The sequence below is a fragment of the Mus musculus genome, chromosome 5 (genome assembly GCF_000001635.26).
Source record: "Mus musculus strain C57BL/6J chromosome 5, GRCm38.p6 C57BL/6J".
Taxonomy (NCBI): Eukaryota; Metazoa; Chordata; class Mammalia; order Rodentia; family Muridae; genus Mus; species Mus musculus.
In genome coordinates this window covers 30,681,347-30,699,572 of record NC_000071.6, presented here as the reverse complement: position 1 = coordinate 30,699,572, position 18,226 = coordinate 30,681,347, and the positions used below count along the sequence as shown (strand labels likewise).

Genomic DNA, 18,226 nt, shown 5'->3' with positions numbered 1-18,226 from the left:
TTCCCTTTCTCTACTTCCTAAAGGCACAATGATGCTGGCAATGCCCTGCCTTCTCTATCAGCACAGACTGCAGCCCCTCAGACCAAAACAAACCCTGCCTTGCTAAGGCGAAAACTAACACAACAGCTGAGGGTGTCCATCCGCCTGCCTGCCTGCCTGCCTGTCTGCCTGTGTACCTGTCTGTCTGCAACAAGGTCTCAACAAGCCCAGGCTGGTCTAGAGCTTGCTGTGTGGCCAAGGATAACTGAGAACTTCTGCTCCTCTTACTCCCACCTTCTGAGAGCTGGGATTTCTGACATGCTCGACCACACATGGCTGAAGAGATGTAATTTTGTCACTTTCAAAAGAATAAAGGGGTCTGCTCAGCTGCGCCGTTATATGTATTCTTTAGAAAATAGGTATGTGACAGTCATGTGTTAGTGCTCCAGCCACTAATTTTCTTTGTGAATTAGAAATTACTTTGGCTATCAGCTATCATTAATATGTGCAGTTGATAACATTCTAGAGACAGTAGCAAAAACAAAACAAAAAACAAAAACACCATCACCAAAAGACAAACAACCCCCCCCACACACACAAAAACCAAAAAGGAAAAACCAAGACCATGTGTGCATACTTAGAGAGAAAGAAAGAAGAGAGAGAGAAAGGTAGAAAGAAAGAGAGACAGAGAGAGAGGGGAAGAAAGAAAGGAAGGAAGGAAGGAAGGAAGGAAGGAAGGAAGGAAGAAAGAAAGAAAGAAAGAAAGAAAGAAAGAAAGAAAGAAAGAAAGAAAGAAAGAGAAAGAAAGAAGTCGATTTTCCCAATACAGCAGTTCCCAGGCATTTTGGTCTTAGGACCTTTTGCATACCTTAAAAATTATTGAGTGTGTCAAAAAGCTTTTGCTCATGTGGGCTACATTTACTAACAATCAACACAAAAAATTAATCCAGAATTAAAAAAAATTGTTGGAAATGATGAACTCACTGCACACTAATATATTTTATGAAAAATACATTGTTTTCCACAAAAATAAGATGTGGCACCATTTCAGCCTTTTGTATTTCCTGAACAGGCAGCTGCACAGGTCGCTGGAGTCACAGGTCGGCTGTGGCATGCCGTGTCACTTCTGACAAGTCTTATATTCTCAATCAATGCTCAAGAGAAAGTAAGAGGGAAGAATCAATGCCTTATCATAATTCTGAAAATAGTTTTGACCTCGTGACCCCCCAAGAGGGTCTTGAGGACTCCTTTGAGGACCTTTGGGTGACCCACATCCTCCAGTGTCAGTTTGTTCCAGAACATAAATGACCGTAATGAGGGCAAAATCAAGGAGTGGTTTTTATTTACTTTAATCATGGACAGCTGTGCCTGAGAAGACGCTGTAAGAATATTTCCCAGGGAAAGAAGGCAGAAGACAGAAGGGGGTGACCCCTGCTGTTGGGGTGCTGAAGCCCAGTGGGTTCAGAGGATCACAGAGGTGAGAAGTGTTCATACTTGGACACGACAAAGGTTTTCACATGTGGCAGAAATGAGCTACTCTTGTGGGTCACAGCCCCATGATCTGCCCCAGCCCTTACCTATCTTGTGGTGAACAGCAGACAACCCTGACAAAACTTAGGCGAGAGAAGCCTCCGCCCCAGAGAACCGTAATTCCCAAACACTAAGTTGCTGTCTCCAACTGAATAGCCCCTGGAGTAAATATTGAGTTCTGAGGCTTTGGAGATGGTTTGCCTGACCAAGAGACTGATGTGCAAGCATGAGAACCTGAATTTGGACCCTTACCACCCATGTCAAAGGCCTGGCATAGTGGTGTGGGTCTGTAACCCAGGGAACCCTGACTCTCTGGAAGGGATCTTGAAGCCATGCTGGGTATGGGAGGTGGTGAGAAGGCCTTCTAGCTGTAGCTCAGAATTGGAAGGCAACAGTAGAGAAAGCTAGCCTGGTCAAGCCTTTAAGAGCACCTCAGTGGAACAATATCCGGCCCAAGGAGGACCTCTATAGGCTCAGCCTCTGTGGAATGGGAGAGCCACCCAACCTGCCCCTGGCCCTTCTCTGTTCCTAAGACAGAGGCTTTGCTTATTTGCCTGGGATGGAGTTTCTTCTCAAGCACACGGTTCTCTACCTCCCGTTGGTATACCACTGTGTCTTAGGATCTCCTCTTGCAGATGACCAAAAGTTGGGCATCACTGTCTTTCCTGTTACAGAGAGATTCCCAATGCTGAGGCTCTGGTGTATGGATTAGGATAGATGGGGCCTGGTATATCTTGGCCTGTAATAAATATAAATATGGCCACCACCATTGTGCTAGGTGCTTTACCAACATTAAAATCCAGCTGGGAAGCCAGGCAGTGGTGGCACACACCTTTAATCCCAGCACTTGGGAGGCAGAGGCAGGTGGATTTCCAAGTTCGAGGCCAGTCTGGTCTACAGAGTGAGTTCCAGGACAGCCTGGGCTACACAAAGAAACCCTGTCTCAAAAAACCTAAATAAAAAAAAGAAAACCCAGCTGGGAGTTTCAGTTCTTCCTGATGAGACTGGCAGGCACCAAGGGGAGGCCACTAGCCACACAAACAAGTTCAGCAGGGAAGAGGGACGCCCATCCAGGGAAGGTGGCTTTTCTTGTGATGCTGCCTGTAGAAGGTTTTGGTGACGTGTGACTGACTGAGGTGCTCAGGCTGGGGAGATGGGATGGGTATAGGAGGCCAAGATTGAGAAGTGGGCCTGTTGTTATCTTGCCGTCTAGATCAGGTCAGTTTTCACTGCTAATTAAAGAATCAAAAGGCAGGAGAAATCTCAGCAAGACGGAAGAAATGGATGTGAAAAAGTTATTTAAGGGGGGAGAAGCACTCACACACACCAAGGAGCGCAGAAAGACCCCTGTGCGGAGCCAAAGTCCTGTCTCTCCTCGAGGACTAGGGGTCTTAAGGGCCTATCCCCCTAATTGAGGGTTGGTTAGTTTAGGCTCTCGGCCTCTGCTTTACCCTTCTGGAAAATGGAGCCAGCCTAACTTGCATGTTTCCCCAGGGTGTTGCCAAGGACACATGTGAGGACCTTCTGGAAACCAGAAAAGATTGTCACACTGTGCTGGCTATACTGATAGCTAAGGTAGTCAGCAGATGACATGAAATTGTCCTCAGTGGCTGCTGATAGGTTGTTTCTCCACTGGTGAAATGAACCAATTCAACCCAGATTAGATTATGTAACAGGCAAGTTGATTGGGAAGCCGCTCTCTGGCAAGTTCACTGGCCTCCAAGGATTGAGACCAGGGAGTCACCATGGGGAGAGGGGTGGAGGGGTGGAGGGAAAGAAAAGGCACATGAAAGAGAAGAGAAGGAAAAGAAGAGAGAGGGAGATGGGGGTGGGAAGAAGGGGGAGAGAGAGAGAGAAACAGAGACAGAGAGACACACTCAGAGACACGGGGTGAGAGAGAGACAGAGATAGTGCATTAAAAATGTCTGGATTACAACACCCATTCATGATAAAAGTCTTGGAAAGATCAGGAATTCAAGGCCCATACCTAAACATGATAAAAGCAATCTACAGCAAACCAATAGCCAACATCAAAGTAAATGGTGAGAAGCTGGAAGCAATCCCACTAAAATCAGGGACTAGACAAGGCTGTCCACTCTCGCCCTACCTATTCAACATTGTACTTGAAGTCCTAGCCAGAGCAATTAGACAACAAAAGGAGATCAAGGGGATACAAATTGGAAAGGAAGAAGTCAAAATATCACTTTTTGCAGATGATATGATAGTATATATAAGTAAAAATTCCACCAGAAAACTCCTAAGCCTGATAAACAGCTTCAATGAAGTAGCTGGATATAAAATTAACTCAAACAAGTCAATGGCCTTTCTGTACACAAAGGATAAACAGGCTGAGAAAGAAATTAGGGAAACAACACCCTTCTCAATAGTCACAAATAATATAAAATACCTTGGCATGACTCTAACTAAGGAAGTGAAAGATCTGTATGATAAGAACTTCAAGTCTCTAAAGAAAGAAATTAAAGAAGATCTCAGAAGATGGAAAGATCTCCCATGCTCATGGAATGGCAGGATCAACATTGTAAAAATGGCTATCTTGCCAAAAGCAATCTACAGATTCAATGCAATCCCCATCAAAATTCCAACTCAATTCTTCAACGAATTAGAAAGGGCAATCGGCAGATTCATCTGGAATAACAAAAAACCGAGGATAGCAAAAACTCTTCTCAAGGATAAAAGAACCTCTGGTGGAATCACCATGCCGGACCTAAAACTGTACTACAGAGCAATTGTGATCAAAACTGCATGGTACTGGTATAGTGACAGACAAGTAGACCAATGGAACAGAATTGAAGACCCAGAGATGAATCCACACACCTATGGTCACTTGATCTTTGACAAGGGAGCTAAAACCATCCAGTGGAAAAAAGACAGCATTTTCAACAAATGGTGCTGGCACAACTGGCGGTTATCATGTAGAAGAATGCGAATTGATCCATTTCTATCTCCTTGTACTAAGGTCAAATCTAAGTGGATTAAGGAACTCCACATAAAACCAGAGACACTGAAACATATAGAAGAGAAAGTAGGGAAAAGCCTCGAAGATATGGGTACAGGGGAAAAATTCCTGAATAGAACAGCAATGGCTTGTGCTGTAAGATCAAGAATCGATAAATGGGACCTCATAAAATTGCAAAGCTTCTGCAAAGCAAAAGACACCGTCAATAAGACAAAAAGGCCACCAACAGATTGGGAAAGGATCTTTACCTATCCCAAATCGGATAGGGGACTAATATCCAATATATATAAAGAACTCAAGAAGGTGGACTCCAGAAAATCAAATAACCCCATTAAAAAATGGGGCTCAGAGCTGAACAAAGAATTCTCACCTGAGGAATACCGAATGGCAGAGAAGCACCTGAAAAAATGTTCAACATCCTTAATCATCAGGGAAATGCAAATCAAAACAGCACTGAGATTCCACTTCACTCCAGTCAGAATGGCTAAGATCAAAAACTCAGGTGACAGCAGATGCTGCCGAGGATGTGGAGAAAGGGGAACACTCCTCCATTGTTGGTGGGATTGCAAGCTTGTACAACCACTCTGGAAATCAGTCTGGCGGTTCCTCAGAAAATTGGACATAGTACTACTGGAGGATCCCGCAATACCTCTCCTGGGCATATATCCAGAAGATGTCCCAACCGGTAAGAAGAACACATGCTCCACTATGTTCATAACAGCCTTGTTTATAATAGCCAGAAGCTGGAAAGAACCCAGATGCCCCTCAACAGAGGAATGGATACAGAAAATGTGGTACATTTACACAATGGAATACTACTCAGCTATTAAAAAAATGAATTTATGAAATTCCTAGGCAAATGGATGAACCTGGAGGGTAGCATCCTGAGTGAAGTAACCCAATCACAAAGGAACTCGCACAATATGTACTCACTGATAAGTGGATATTAGCCCAGAAACTTAGGATACCCAAGATATAAGATACAACTTGCCAAACGCATGAAATTCAAGAAGAACGAAGACCAAAGTGTGGACACTTTACCCTTTCTTAGAAATGGGAACAAAACACCCATGGAAGGAGTTACAGAGACAAAATTTGGAGCTGTGACGAAAGGATGGACCATCTAGTGATTGCCACATGCAGGGATCCATCCCATAATCAGCTTCCAAATGCTGACACCATTGCATACACTAGCAAGATTTTGCTGAAAGGACCCAGATATAGCTCTCTCTTGCGAGACTATGCCGGGGCCTAGCAAACACAGAAGTGGATGATCACAGTCAGGTATTGGATGGGTCACACGGCCCCCAATGGAGGAGCTAGAGAAATTACCCAAGGAGCTAAAGGGAACTGCAACCCTATAGGTGGAACAACAATATGAACTAACCAGTACTCAGGAGCTCTTGTCTTTAGCTGCATATGTATCAAAAGATGGCCTAGCCGGCCATCACTGCAAAGAGAGGCCCATTGGACTTGCAAACTTTATATGCCCCAGTACAGGGGAACGCCAGGGCCAAAAAGGGGGAGTGGGTGGGTAGGGGATTGGGGGGGTGGGTATGGGGGACCTTTGGGATAGCATTGAAAATGTAAACAAGGAAAATACCTAATTAAAAAAAAAGAAAATATCTAATTAAAAAATAAATTAAAAAAAAATGTCTGGATTATGTAGGGATGAGCCCCTGGAGGAAGGGCAGCCCAGCCCCTGGGCTGGAGAGTTCAGGGTTGGGGGCAGGGTGTGCCAGGTAGGGACTGAGGGACTGAGGGATGCTGGGAGAACCTGGAGCCAGGGTTGCTTTGATATGTAAAATATGCACCTCAATCCCTTGTCCTGGGGTCCCAAACCAAACAGCTTCTTCTCAAGAAGTGTAGGAAAAATTATCTTGAAGTCCTTTGATGTGCTCAGCAGGGAGGCACCAAGTAAATTCAAGATATCTCTTTTCCCAGGCTTTGCTCTTTAGGGTAACCAATCCTGTTCTTAGCTAGTGACAATCTTTTGAATTGCTTAAACCCCCTGAGTTCCTGCCCCTGAGCCTGTCCTCCTTGCCCGATGCTTCCCAGTGTGACCCCAAAACAGGGCTCCTGGGAAGGTGCTTGGAGGCAGACACCTGCTTATGTTACACCTGCTACGTCCCAGGCTGTCCTCTCCTGGTAAGTATTATCTTCTATGACATGTATGTATGTATGTATGTATTCGTATGTAGATGTTTATATGTGAGGGTTGTATACACTCCAGTGTGTGGAAGTCAGGGATAACTTGTGGGAGTCTGGCTAAGGATGGAACCCAAGTTTTCAGGCTTATTGGCAAGCACATTTTCCTGCTGAGCCATCTCACCAGCCTTTTCCTGGTCATTATCCCCACATCTTGGATCCACTTGAATTGGCCTAAGGTAACTACCTTAAACTCTCCTGCCACAGAGCACTGAGGAAGAAAGCAGGCGCTTTCCAGAGCTCTCCTGTGAGTACACTGCACCCTCCGGGAGGGTTTCTCATTAAGGAAGAGGAACCCTTGATCAGGTCAAAGTCAGGGCTCCATCTTTTCACTCAAATGCTTCATTATTTCTTCTGGAAAGGTTGGCCTTTGACATCTTCTCACAGTTGTCATTTGGGAAGAAAGAGGTTGGCTCACAAGAAAGTTCTGGAAACACAGAAGGTTCTCAGCTAATGCGCTCAGTCTGGGCCTTCTTACAATTCTTGTTAACTAATGGCTGCTGCCAAGGTGAAGTGTCAAATGGGGTTTGTTTTCTTCCAGTACATGTGGCCTGATGTTGCCTCCCCCCACCACACACCTTTTTTTGTTTGAAATTTTAGATTAAAATTTAAAAAGTTAAAGCACAGAAATCGAGTTTCCAGATGACATTTTCATGTGTTGCTTTGCTTGTATTTACCCCCTCATCTCCTGCCCCTCTGCTCTCCACTGGGTGGCCTTTGTCACAGTGGAATTAGGGTGAAGCAGCAGCATCTTGGGTCTCTTGTTTCACTCCAGGTTCCTCCATTCCCTTACTGGACACAGCATCCTTTCTCTATAGGTCCCAGCAGGACAACCCTCTACCCCTGAGAGTCTGGGCTCCCTCCTCACAGGGGCTCAGGGCCCAGCTCTCCTGCTGAGGTCTTCACTTGCATGGACCCACTTGCCTCATGGTAGCTGGGGTGAGGTTTTACTTCCTCTCACAGAGACTCTGCGATGGCTCAGGGTCCATTTCTGTGCACACACTTCATGTGGTCTCTATGGCTCCCTCTACACTATGTAGTATCAGGTGGTGAGGTGGGAGCTGTGTCACCATCTCCTGAGGCTGCCACAAAGAAGAACTGTAGAACTATAGTTCTGTTGTAACGCAGAAGTCCAGGGCTAGAGGCCGCATGCCTGAGGTGTTATCAGGGCTGATTTCTCCTGAGGTGCTTCCTTGGCTTGTAGGTGGCCATGTTCGACCCATGTCATCATGTTTCCCTCCGTCTCCAAATACCCTTCCTCTCCTTGTCTCTAGTCATGGCCATCAGGGAGTGCAAAGAAAAGACTGTATTAGAGTTTTGTTGTTGTTTTTTATCTCTAGTTAGAATGGCATTTGCCAAGGAAAGACACAGACAGACAGGCATATATACAGACAGACACACAGAGATACATACACATATACATATAGACAGACATATACAGAGATAGACACAGACAAACACACAGAGAAACACACACAGATAGACAGACAGACAGACAGAGAGAGACAGACAGACAGACACACACATACACACACACACACACACACACACACAGAAAAGCAAACACACACATAGACAAATAGATGTGGATTCACACATAGAGACATAAAGGCACACAGACACAGACAGACAGTCACTCATATGCACACACAGACACAGACAAATGCTGGTGAGGAAGCAGGGGCTGGTGAAGAAGAAGCTTTGCATTCTCTTAGTGCAAATGTAAATTCATGCAGTCACTATGGAAATCAGTCTGGAGGGTCCTTAAAAAAAAAAACCCCACTAAATATAGAACTAGCATATGGCCCAACTCTACTATTCCTGAGCGTCTTCTCAGGACTCCAAGTCAGCACAGCACAGAGACATTTCCACCTCCATGTTTATTGCTGCCCTGCTCACAGAGCCATATCCCAGAATCAGTCTGTCAGTCTAACAGTTGAATGGACACAGAAAATGCAGTAACATACGAAAGGATTTTTATTCAACCATGAAGGAAAGTAAAATGTTGTCGTTTCCAGGAAGATATACAGAACTGGAGATTATCGTGTTAAAAAAAAGAAGTGAGACTCAGAAAGACCAACGTTGTAAGTTTTCTTTTAGGAACTGTGCTGGCTAGCTTTAGGTCAACTTGATGCAAGCTAGAGACACTAGAGCAGAGAGCCTCAGTTGATGCCTTATAAGCAAGTCTATAAGGCATTTTCATAGTTAGTGATTGCTAGGGGAGGAGCCACCCCATTGTGGGTAGGGCCATCCCCTAGGCATATGGTCCTGGATTCTATAAGAAAGCAGACTATGGCAAAATGGGTGAGTTGGCCCCCATGACCCAGGAGAGCTGGCAAGCTGACCAAGTCAGCTGCTACCCAGGCCCAGATCTAGGGCTTCGAGTTGGCTTACCCCAACATCTACCTCATCTGTGAACTGCTGGAGCGGATAAAAGGGCCAGTCCTGCAGAACCAAAGGTTCTCCATGACACAGGGCAACAACAGGATATCTGAGAGGAGTCCAAATGAGGATCCAATATTGACAGAGTAACAGAAGCCAGAGGCCTCGAACCAGAACAAATGACTCATTGCAATAAACCTTTGCAAGTAGAGACTTGTGGACAAAAGGGTGTACTGTGCGACATGTAACAGCTTCCAGGGTGAGATTTTTGTTTGTTTGTTGTTGTTTTGCTTTTCTTTTGGGGGAGGGGTCGCAAGGATAGAGGGTGGATATGGAGGGTTGGGGAGATGAATGGGATTGGGGGTGCATGATGTGAACGTCACAAAGAATCAATAAAAAGTTTAAAAAGAATAGAAAGGTTGAGCAAGGCAGGAAGCAGCACCCCTCCTTAGCAGGCCTCTAGATTCTCTCGCCCTGCCCTGTTTGAGTTCTGGTCCTGACTTCCTTCAGTGATAGACTATGGTTATGGGAGCATAAGCCAAATCAACCCTTTCCTCTCCAACTTGCTGTTAGTACTAACCATAACTAAGACAGGGAGGGCTTTGCTCAGGTCAGTGCCTTCTCTCCCCAGACAAGTTGAATGGCATGCTATGGGAGCTGTCATAGGGGTCATTTGGTTTTTATGCCTATTGTGCTGGAGAGAATGAGGTCTGTTCTGTAGTGTCTCAATGGAGAGGGCTAGAAAGAGTTGACGAAGAGACCACTCTGGGAAGTAATGAGCAGGTGCCCAGAGAGTTAAGCAGTTTTTCTCAACCCGTGGGTCGTGACCCTTTGGGGTGTGTGAATGATTTCATGGGGATCAAATCAGATATCCTACATACCAGATATTTATATTACACTTGATAACAGTGGAAGAATTATAGGTATGAAGTAGCAGCAAAAATGTTTGTATGCTTGGGGACCACCACGACATGAGAAACTGTATTAAAGGGTCGCAGCATTTGGAAGAGTGAGATCCACTGAGGTAGAGGATCCAGGCACAGAGCAGACAAGTTCTGGGAGGGGAGGCTCAGGCATGGCTCTGTGTCTCGGCTGTAAGACATTGAGCATATTCTGAAGCTGGGGTATTGGATTATTTTAATTTTAAATTTTATTTATTTCCGTTGTGTGGAGTGGGTGAGCGAGGGAGCCTGTGCCATGCATGGTCCTGCATGTGGAGGTCAGAGACAACTGTACGGAGCGAGTTCTTCGCCTCCACCTTCATGTGGGTTCCGGGACAAATACAGATGTCAGGCTCGCCAGGTGAGAGCCATCTTGCTGGTCCTGAGCAGGTTGCAATTCAAAGCACTGACTGAAGTGTCTCTTGCCTTTTGTGGTAGAATCTGGCTCTTATTTGATGTTAGCTGTTCCCTGCTCCTTGCTGTCATTTCCACGGAAAAGTTGCAAGTAGGCATGGGGGTGCCATCAAAGGCGGAGCTGTGTGTTCAGTTCTCTGGTGTGTAAGTGTGAGTTAACAGACCAGGTTTATCTCTATCTACCCCCCACCCCTTACATGTGCACTTCCTTGGGTGTACAGTGTGTTTTCTCTGCTGACATTGCTTGCAGTCAGGAACACTCAGGAACAGTCCTTTCTGTGGTCTGGGGCACTCTGTGTGTGGTTCTCTGTAACTGATGGCTTATTCTCTTGTAGCAATTCATAAACACAGGAATCTCTTTATTAGAGAAATTGTTCATATTGGTGAGTATGGTCAGTGGTTACATCTATAGGTTGTATGAATTCTTTAAAATTCAGAACCACGCTTGAGGTACCCAGTGAGAGTTCCAAGTCATTTACGGTTAGAGTGAGACTCTGTCTCCAAAAAGAAGATAATCAGAAATAATAATAATAAGTTCTTCATGCTTGTGCTTCATATTGTGTGGTGTCTTACATAGTATATTGCTAGAATAATAGCTAATCCAAATTAAAACGAAAGTTGAACACAGGTATGGGTAGCATGCTCTCTCTCTCTCTCTCTCTCTCTCTCTCTCTCTCTCTCTTTAGATTTATTTATTTTATGAATGTGAGCCACCATGTGGTTGCTGGGAATTGAACTTAGGACCTCTGGAAGAGCAATCAGTGCTCTTAACCATTGTTGAGCCATCTCTCCAGCCCAAGTTCTCTCCTCGAAGCTCTCAGTGGTTCCCTTTGTCCTTTCACCATGCCATAGGGGTCATATGGTGAATGAAACATACAGGGGTGATGGCCATCACTTTCAGTAGTCGCTGTTTACCTCCTGTGACCTCGATCAGGCTCTCACGCATCTGTGCAGCTAGCTGGCAAAGATTGAGGTCGCTTGTTGTAGCCAACCAGCCACGGTCGTGCCATCTAGGTGTAAGTTCCAATGTGCAAAATCGCCCCTTGTCACTTTTGGCTTTCCACACTATTACTAGGTATCTGGGTACTACCATCTGTCTCCACCAATGCAGCCTTCATATTCTTCCACATCTACAGCTTCTCTCATCCTCTTATCCATGTAGTAAAATCTAATAATCCTGGATTGCTGAGTAATGGTGGATTTTATATTGTCCTTGCTTCCCAGTGTATGGTCTTTAACAGCTTCAGCTGCTCCTGCCATAGCTGAGCTATCATAAGCATAAGGCCATCGCTCGGTGCCGTCTACTGCAATGATAGTTTCCAACCCATCTATCCACATTGGTACCTTGGCACATCTTTGATCACCAGCAGTTGCCTGCATGCTGGTACCCATGCCTTCTTGGCCATTTCTTCCCTTGTAGCTCGTTGCTGTTCTGATGAGTGGGAGGCCAAGTGGTCTCCAGCTGCCACAAACCCTTCTGGGGTGACTACACCTTTTCTTTTACATTTTGATTTCGTAAGGACCAGGGTCAAATACTTAGCCTTTCAGTCACTATGTTAATCACATGCTATATGCTGGGGTCAGATCACTTGCCAGCCTTGTGCTGATGTAATGAGGGGGAACAGAGACAGGAGTTTGGGAGAAGAAAAAAAAAAAACACCCAACACAACTGACTGACATCAGCATCGACTGTCTTGTTTAGCCATGAGAGCAAAGAATTCAATGTTGGGTGAGGAGCCAGCTCAGTCCGGGGATTGCCTACCATAAAAGCGTTCAGACCCAGGGTCAGATCCCCAGCTCCCACTTAAAAGCCGGGCATGGTGGAACACGTTTGTAATCCCAGCATAGAGGGCAGAGACAGGAAGATCTGAGGCTTGCTGACCAGCCAATCTAACAGAAATGAAGCACTCCAAGTTCAGTGAAAGACCCTGCCTCAAGATAGATAGATAGATAGATAGATAGATAGATAGATAGATAGATAGATAGACGGATAGATAAAATAAAGCCCATTGGGGGTGGGAAACAGGTGCAGAGTGATAGAGGAAGATATCTCGGTGTCAATCACTGGATTCATCTGGCCCACACTAGCAAGCACACCTGTGTATACATGTAGACACACATATGCACACTGCTCCCCTGATCTTAAGGGTGCATGGCTCCCTCTACTGGCTGAAGGCTCAGGATTCATGTTTTCAGTCTCCAGGGCCTTCCCCCACCTCCCATCCCACCCCAACATACCATAAGCTGTTTGGCTCATGGCTGACTTTTCTCTAGGAAAACTGTTACATGTTAGGGAATATAACATCTGCGGTTATCTTTGGGTATAAATACTCTGTCAGAACCTGGTATTCTTATAGGCCCAAGCTCCCTGTGTAACCTGCTTTCTGAGGCAATTTTGTAGGATGTACATTTGCTATATTTCCTAGTCTTGGGAGATTCATGAAGCTACAGCCTGTTATAGAAGCCAAGAGGGTTTGTATAACCTGTGATGATTAGTGGTAAATGACACATTGATAGAATTTAGATGGACCTCTGAGAATGTCTGTAGGAAATTATCTTGATTGCATTCATTGAGACATAAAGATTTGCCCACTATGGGTGGTACTATTCCCTAGCTGAGATCTTGAACTGTTTAAATGAAGACAGGGAACTGAGAAATAGTATGCCTTCAATGCTGTCTTCTGACTGTGAATAGAATGTGACTAGCTGCTTCAAGGCCCTGCTGCCTTGACAGACTTGAACTATGAACTAAAATAACCCCTCCCTCTCTTAAGTTGCTTTTGTTAATTTGTTTTATCATAGCAATAGGAAAAGAAGCTAAGACTCAGCCCCTTGTAGGCAGGTCTTCTTAGGTTGTGGAGCTGAGCCAGCTTCAGAAAGACGAACCCTCCAATCTCCTATGAGTGTCACAAACATGCCTCCTCCTCAGACTTGTCCCAATGAATTGTATCTGGCTGACGCTATCAATGGGCACAATGTGTGCCTTTGGACTCTGCAAACCCTCCTTTCTGGGCTCAGTATGGTACCTGATGTGCCGGACGCACATCGGTGACACCAGAGAGTGCTGGGAAGAGACCCATGTGCTTTCTGCCTGTGTGGTGTTACCATCCTTACATGGAGACTTCCTTGCTGGTGAATCTGTTGCAGAACACTGCAGAACCAAAGTCTGGGAAGTGCCCTCAGGAACTGAGGCAAAGTAAAAAGGATGGCCTGGAAACTCAATTCTGAAGGAAAAAAAAGTCCAATCTGCTTATTCCTGGTACATCTAGTGAACATTTTCTGGTCCCTCACAGAAAGGTACAGATTATAACCATGGGTACCTTCATGATGGAGACTCATGTCACCCAGGAGTTCAGGCCTATAGGAACAATGTCACCTGAGAAATCCCTGCTTTTTGAGTTTACCTCTAGAAATAAGAATGCCAGGTAAGCCTGGAAGCAATATTATCAGACTTTAAGCTAAGCTCCTTAATTCTGCAGCCATGTCTGGTACCTTTACAAAGGTACAGAGAGCCCCAGCCCTTGAGACATCTGCAATGGCCTGCCAGAAAAGGAGAGAAGAAATAGAATCTACAGCTTTGTTTCTGTGGTTTTGACAAAGACTTTGACACAGGATAGTCTCCGTTGTCTCCTGCCATCTTCTACTGCTTCCCCAGGCTGGCCCCATTGTCATGGAAACAGAACCTACCACCCTCTCCTGGAAGGCATCCTGAGGGAGAAGCACAGAGTTGATATCTTAGGATTCCCAGAGTGCATTTCTCAACTCTGAGTCAGTATGGCATGTCTCTGTAAGTCGTATAAAGAGATACATCACAGAAAAGTCCTTGCTGCTTGCGTTGCTCCACAGTGTTTATCAAGAAGTAGTGGCACACACTTGTAATTTCAACACTTGGAACGGTCAACTCCAGGCTATCCCGCTGTCAGAGGAAAACAAAACCAGACATTTTCTGTTCACTCTTCTTTTCTCTTCATTTCATATTACAGAAACTTAAGGGTACTTTGGAAAGTCAATTGTGTTGGATGGTGTTTTGCTGGGACGAACACGTGAAGGAGTGTTTTCCTGAAGGGGATACAGGTGAAAGGCCGTTTCACTAAGGCAGACTCGTGAAGGAACGTTTCACTGAAGCAGACACACATGGAAGGATGTTCTGCTAAAGCAAGCACAAAAAAAAGGACATGTAATGAAGGAGCTTTCACTACAATACCCATGTGCACCTTACATTTTATAGTGGAGCTCTATTTGTCGGGACTCCATAAAGCTTTGGTGGGATGCTGCAGTCCTCCGACTCAAGTCGATTGACAGAGTGAGTGATGTCAGATGAGTCAGACTCACACGCTCAGGGAAGACACTTGATGAAGCAAGACCAGGGAGGACACATGATGATGTTTGGAGGGAGTATAAATAGGACTCGATGGATTTTAAGAGGGGCTTGCTAGCTGTACCATGCTTATTGGTCTTGTGCCTTTGCTGATCTTTGCTTCATTGAAAGAGGCAGGGCAGAGAACTTCTAGCATCCCATCGAGTCTGAGTCCCTCCTGCTGACTCCTGCCGATTCAGCTGAGGCCTCGCTGTTCCTGATAGGTCCTGCCACCGCTGTCCAGACGCTACTGAACTGACTGCTGCTGTATCTGCGAAGTGTTTTTGAGTGGATCGAGCTGCCACTGCCGACTTGTGAACTGAACCACTGAATTCCTGACAACACAGATGGGATTTGCTTCACAAGAACCATTTCTAAACAGGTCTACTTCCCCTGTACCCTAATAACCGTTCTTTTCCACTACCTCTGATGGGTGGTGGGCTAGAAAGGAAGTTAGAGCATTTGAAAAACCATCGTTCAAAGAAGGTTTTGGGGGCTGGTTAGATGGCTCATCGGTTAAGAGCACTGGCTGCTCTTCCAGAGGTCATGAGTTCAATTCCCAGCAACCACATGGTGGCTCACAATCATCTATAGGGGGATTCTGCTGCCCCCTTCAGGCAGGTGGACATATGTGCAGCAGAGCACTCACATTAAATAATAAATACAATTAAAAAAAGGTTTAGAAAAAAATTAAAGTTGCACCCACATGTCCATATACATGTGTGCCCATATACATGAAAACATGCATATGTACACATACATGGAAATATTGGAGAAAAAAGAGAAACCTACAGGCTAACAACTACCCAGAACCTTCACCACCAGAAAGTCTCCTGCATCTCACCCAGACTCAGATAAAATCTCCAGATTTCTTTTCGCTCATAGCATATAGAGCAGAATATATGCTGAAATATATTTGAGCAGTAGAAAACTGGACATGACTGAGCCTCCACTGATTGCCATTGTCTTTGAAAACTGAAGTCTATCTTCTCTTATTTCCTTACGTCTCTTCTAGGTTTATAGAGCTCTTATACATACACTACTAGTTCCCAAATCTCTCCAAATAATTACCCCTCACTTTTAAGATGGCACATGACATGGGAATTAGACTTTGACATGTTTTGTCAATGTATTTTTCTCATAAAATCTATGGTGTTTATTTTATTTTATGTTATATTTAGGAATATGGGTGTTTTGCCTGAATATAATCTATTGAGAAGGCTAGGCTGGCTCTACAACAGGCCTCAAATTGCCAGGACTGGTAAATCCAGGCCTCAGAAGGGGTCCTGCCCCTGCCCTGAGGCAAGGACAATGGGTCAGCAGCAGTTTCCAGCCCCCACACCCTGGTAATGGAATATCCTTAGAGATGGAACAAGATAAAGGTCACCTACCCCAGAATCCCCTAATGTGCTTTAAATCTGGCCTGCAAGCTCACTTGGTTGTCTCTCTATCTTGGTAATTGGAGGCCCCAGCAGGCTGGACTTCTGCAGAATAAAACACTCTTTGTGTTTACATACTATGTGAGTCCAGGGTATCATTCTTTGGCAAATCATGGACCCTTATAAGATCTGTGAACCTCCTGAATGCCTGGTGCCTGCAGAGGCCAGAAGAGGGCACTGGATCCCTGGAAATGGAGATACAGATGGCTGTGATGTAGGTGCTGGGGCTTGAACTGGGTCCTTTGGAAGAGCAGCCACTGAACAAAACCCAACAAGACCTATTGCCTGGTTCAAGATCTCCACCTTCTTAATTCTCTAGTGGTTCCTCTCCATCCTGTTGTGGCTAACCCTTACACTCTTCTTTCCACTATCCCTTTAGGAACCTCGCATTTCTCAGTCCTAGACTTCAAGGTTGCATTCTTCTCTACTCCCCTGGATACCTAGATACAACGTCTCTGTCTTTACCTGGACTGACCATGACACCCACTTCTCTACCCAACACACGTAGACTGTGCTACCTTAGGGGGTCCAGGCTGGCCCATACTTACTGCGCCAGGGCCTGGCTTCTGACCTACTACTCTCTGTCTCTCCCTAAATCTACTCTTATTTCATATGTTGATGCAATCTGTCTGGCTAAAGTAATAACTCTGCTCTTCTAAATTTCCTGTCCAGCCAAGGCTATAGAGTCTCATCTTCTAAGATCTCCAACAGGCCTTGCTTCAGGTTCCAGCTCACACTGCCAGTGATGACCTGTCCCTTCTCCACCTCTGTAACAGAAAGGAGGGATTTGCCCTCAGAGTTCTGGGTCACCAACTGGGATCCTCCTTTGCACCCGTAGCACACTTGTCAGAGAAATTAGACCTAATTTCTGATCTCTTCCTCTGTGAGATCATCCTTCAGGTTGGAATCTCAGCCTCCCTCCAGTCAATGGTCCTGAATTCACCACTCAAGTTTCTCAAACCCTGTCTAAAGTCCTCAACATCCCTTGATATTTTCATATCCTTTATCACCCCCAGTCCACAGCAAAGATGGAATGGACTGGGTCCTCACCATGGCCCCAGGTGGCAGGGCTGGCCACTTACAGTAGGCCCCTCCTCTCCACCCTCAGTCCCCAGTTCCATCTCTCTTCACGCTGCTCAAGCCACTCCTCTTCTCTTTCTCCCCTGTATGACCACCTACCACATACTCATATTATGGCCGCTCCCGCTGTAAGCTGGCCACTCCGCTGGCAGGCCCCTAGGTAACATCCTCCATACATGCTGAGTGGTGTGGTGGCAAACGGGTATCAATGGCTGGCCTGTTCCATGGACTGGAGGGCAGGTCTATGGGTGACATGGCAGTGTGCAGGTTTCTGTCTCCCTCTTCCCATGCTGTGCTGCCTGGATTTGATTTGATTTTTATGAGCCCTTGTCATAAAACAGCTTTGGCCACCAAGCCAGGCATCAAGCTAGGATGAACAAAGGCCTGCCTTCTGCTCTGCCCCTGACTGATAGAAGAACACCACCTCTGACAATGAAGCTCTTTGCCCATTGCCAGAAGGGCTGAAGGTCCAATTTTAGCCGTGGCTTTTCTCTGAAACATGCATGAAATATACATCCATAGAATTATGTAGAAATTCAGACTTTATTTTTTAATTGAAATTGGTTTCTTTACAATATTTGAAAAACACTTACATCTCGTACATTTTAAAGCAGGATAAAGTCCTATATTTATAATAGCTTTAAGTATGAATCTATCCCAGTGTCCAATATAATGAAAAAATATACATTTGGTTATATCCACACAATGGATACTTTTATTTGTTTCTTGGTGCCTACAGGGAATTGGTATCTAGACCTCCTGTGGGTGAAGATTCAAGTCCCTTATATAAAGATGGTGGTGCACGCCTGCTGCAATGTCAGCAGTTGGGAAGCTGAAGCAAGGCGCTCACCTGACTAACAGGAGAACGCACTGACTAGGTGGTGTTTTTAAAGCAGAATATTTGCAAAGAACCCACATA

The 18,226-nt window shown here is 45.3% G+C and overlaps 1 non-coding gene and 1 pseudogene across 1 annotated transcript; both read right to left on the bottom strand.

Moving 5' to 3' along the window:
- Positions 11,406-11,972, bottom strand: Gm18389 (predicted gene, 18389; annotated as a pseudogene).
- LOC115490283 lies at positions 17,625-17,770 on the bottom strand. Its single transcript, XR_003956085.1, has one exon. It is a non-coding gene; the product is annotated as a small nucleolar RNA SNORA48 (small nucleolar RNA).
- Between the last annotated feature and the right edge of the window lie 456 nt (positions 17,771-18,226).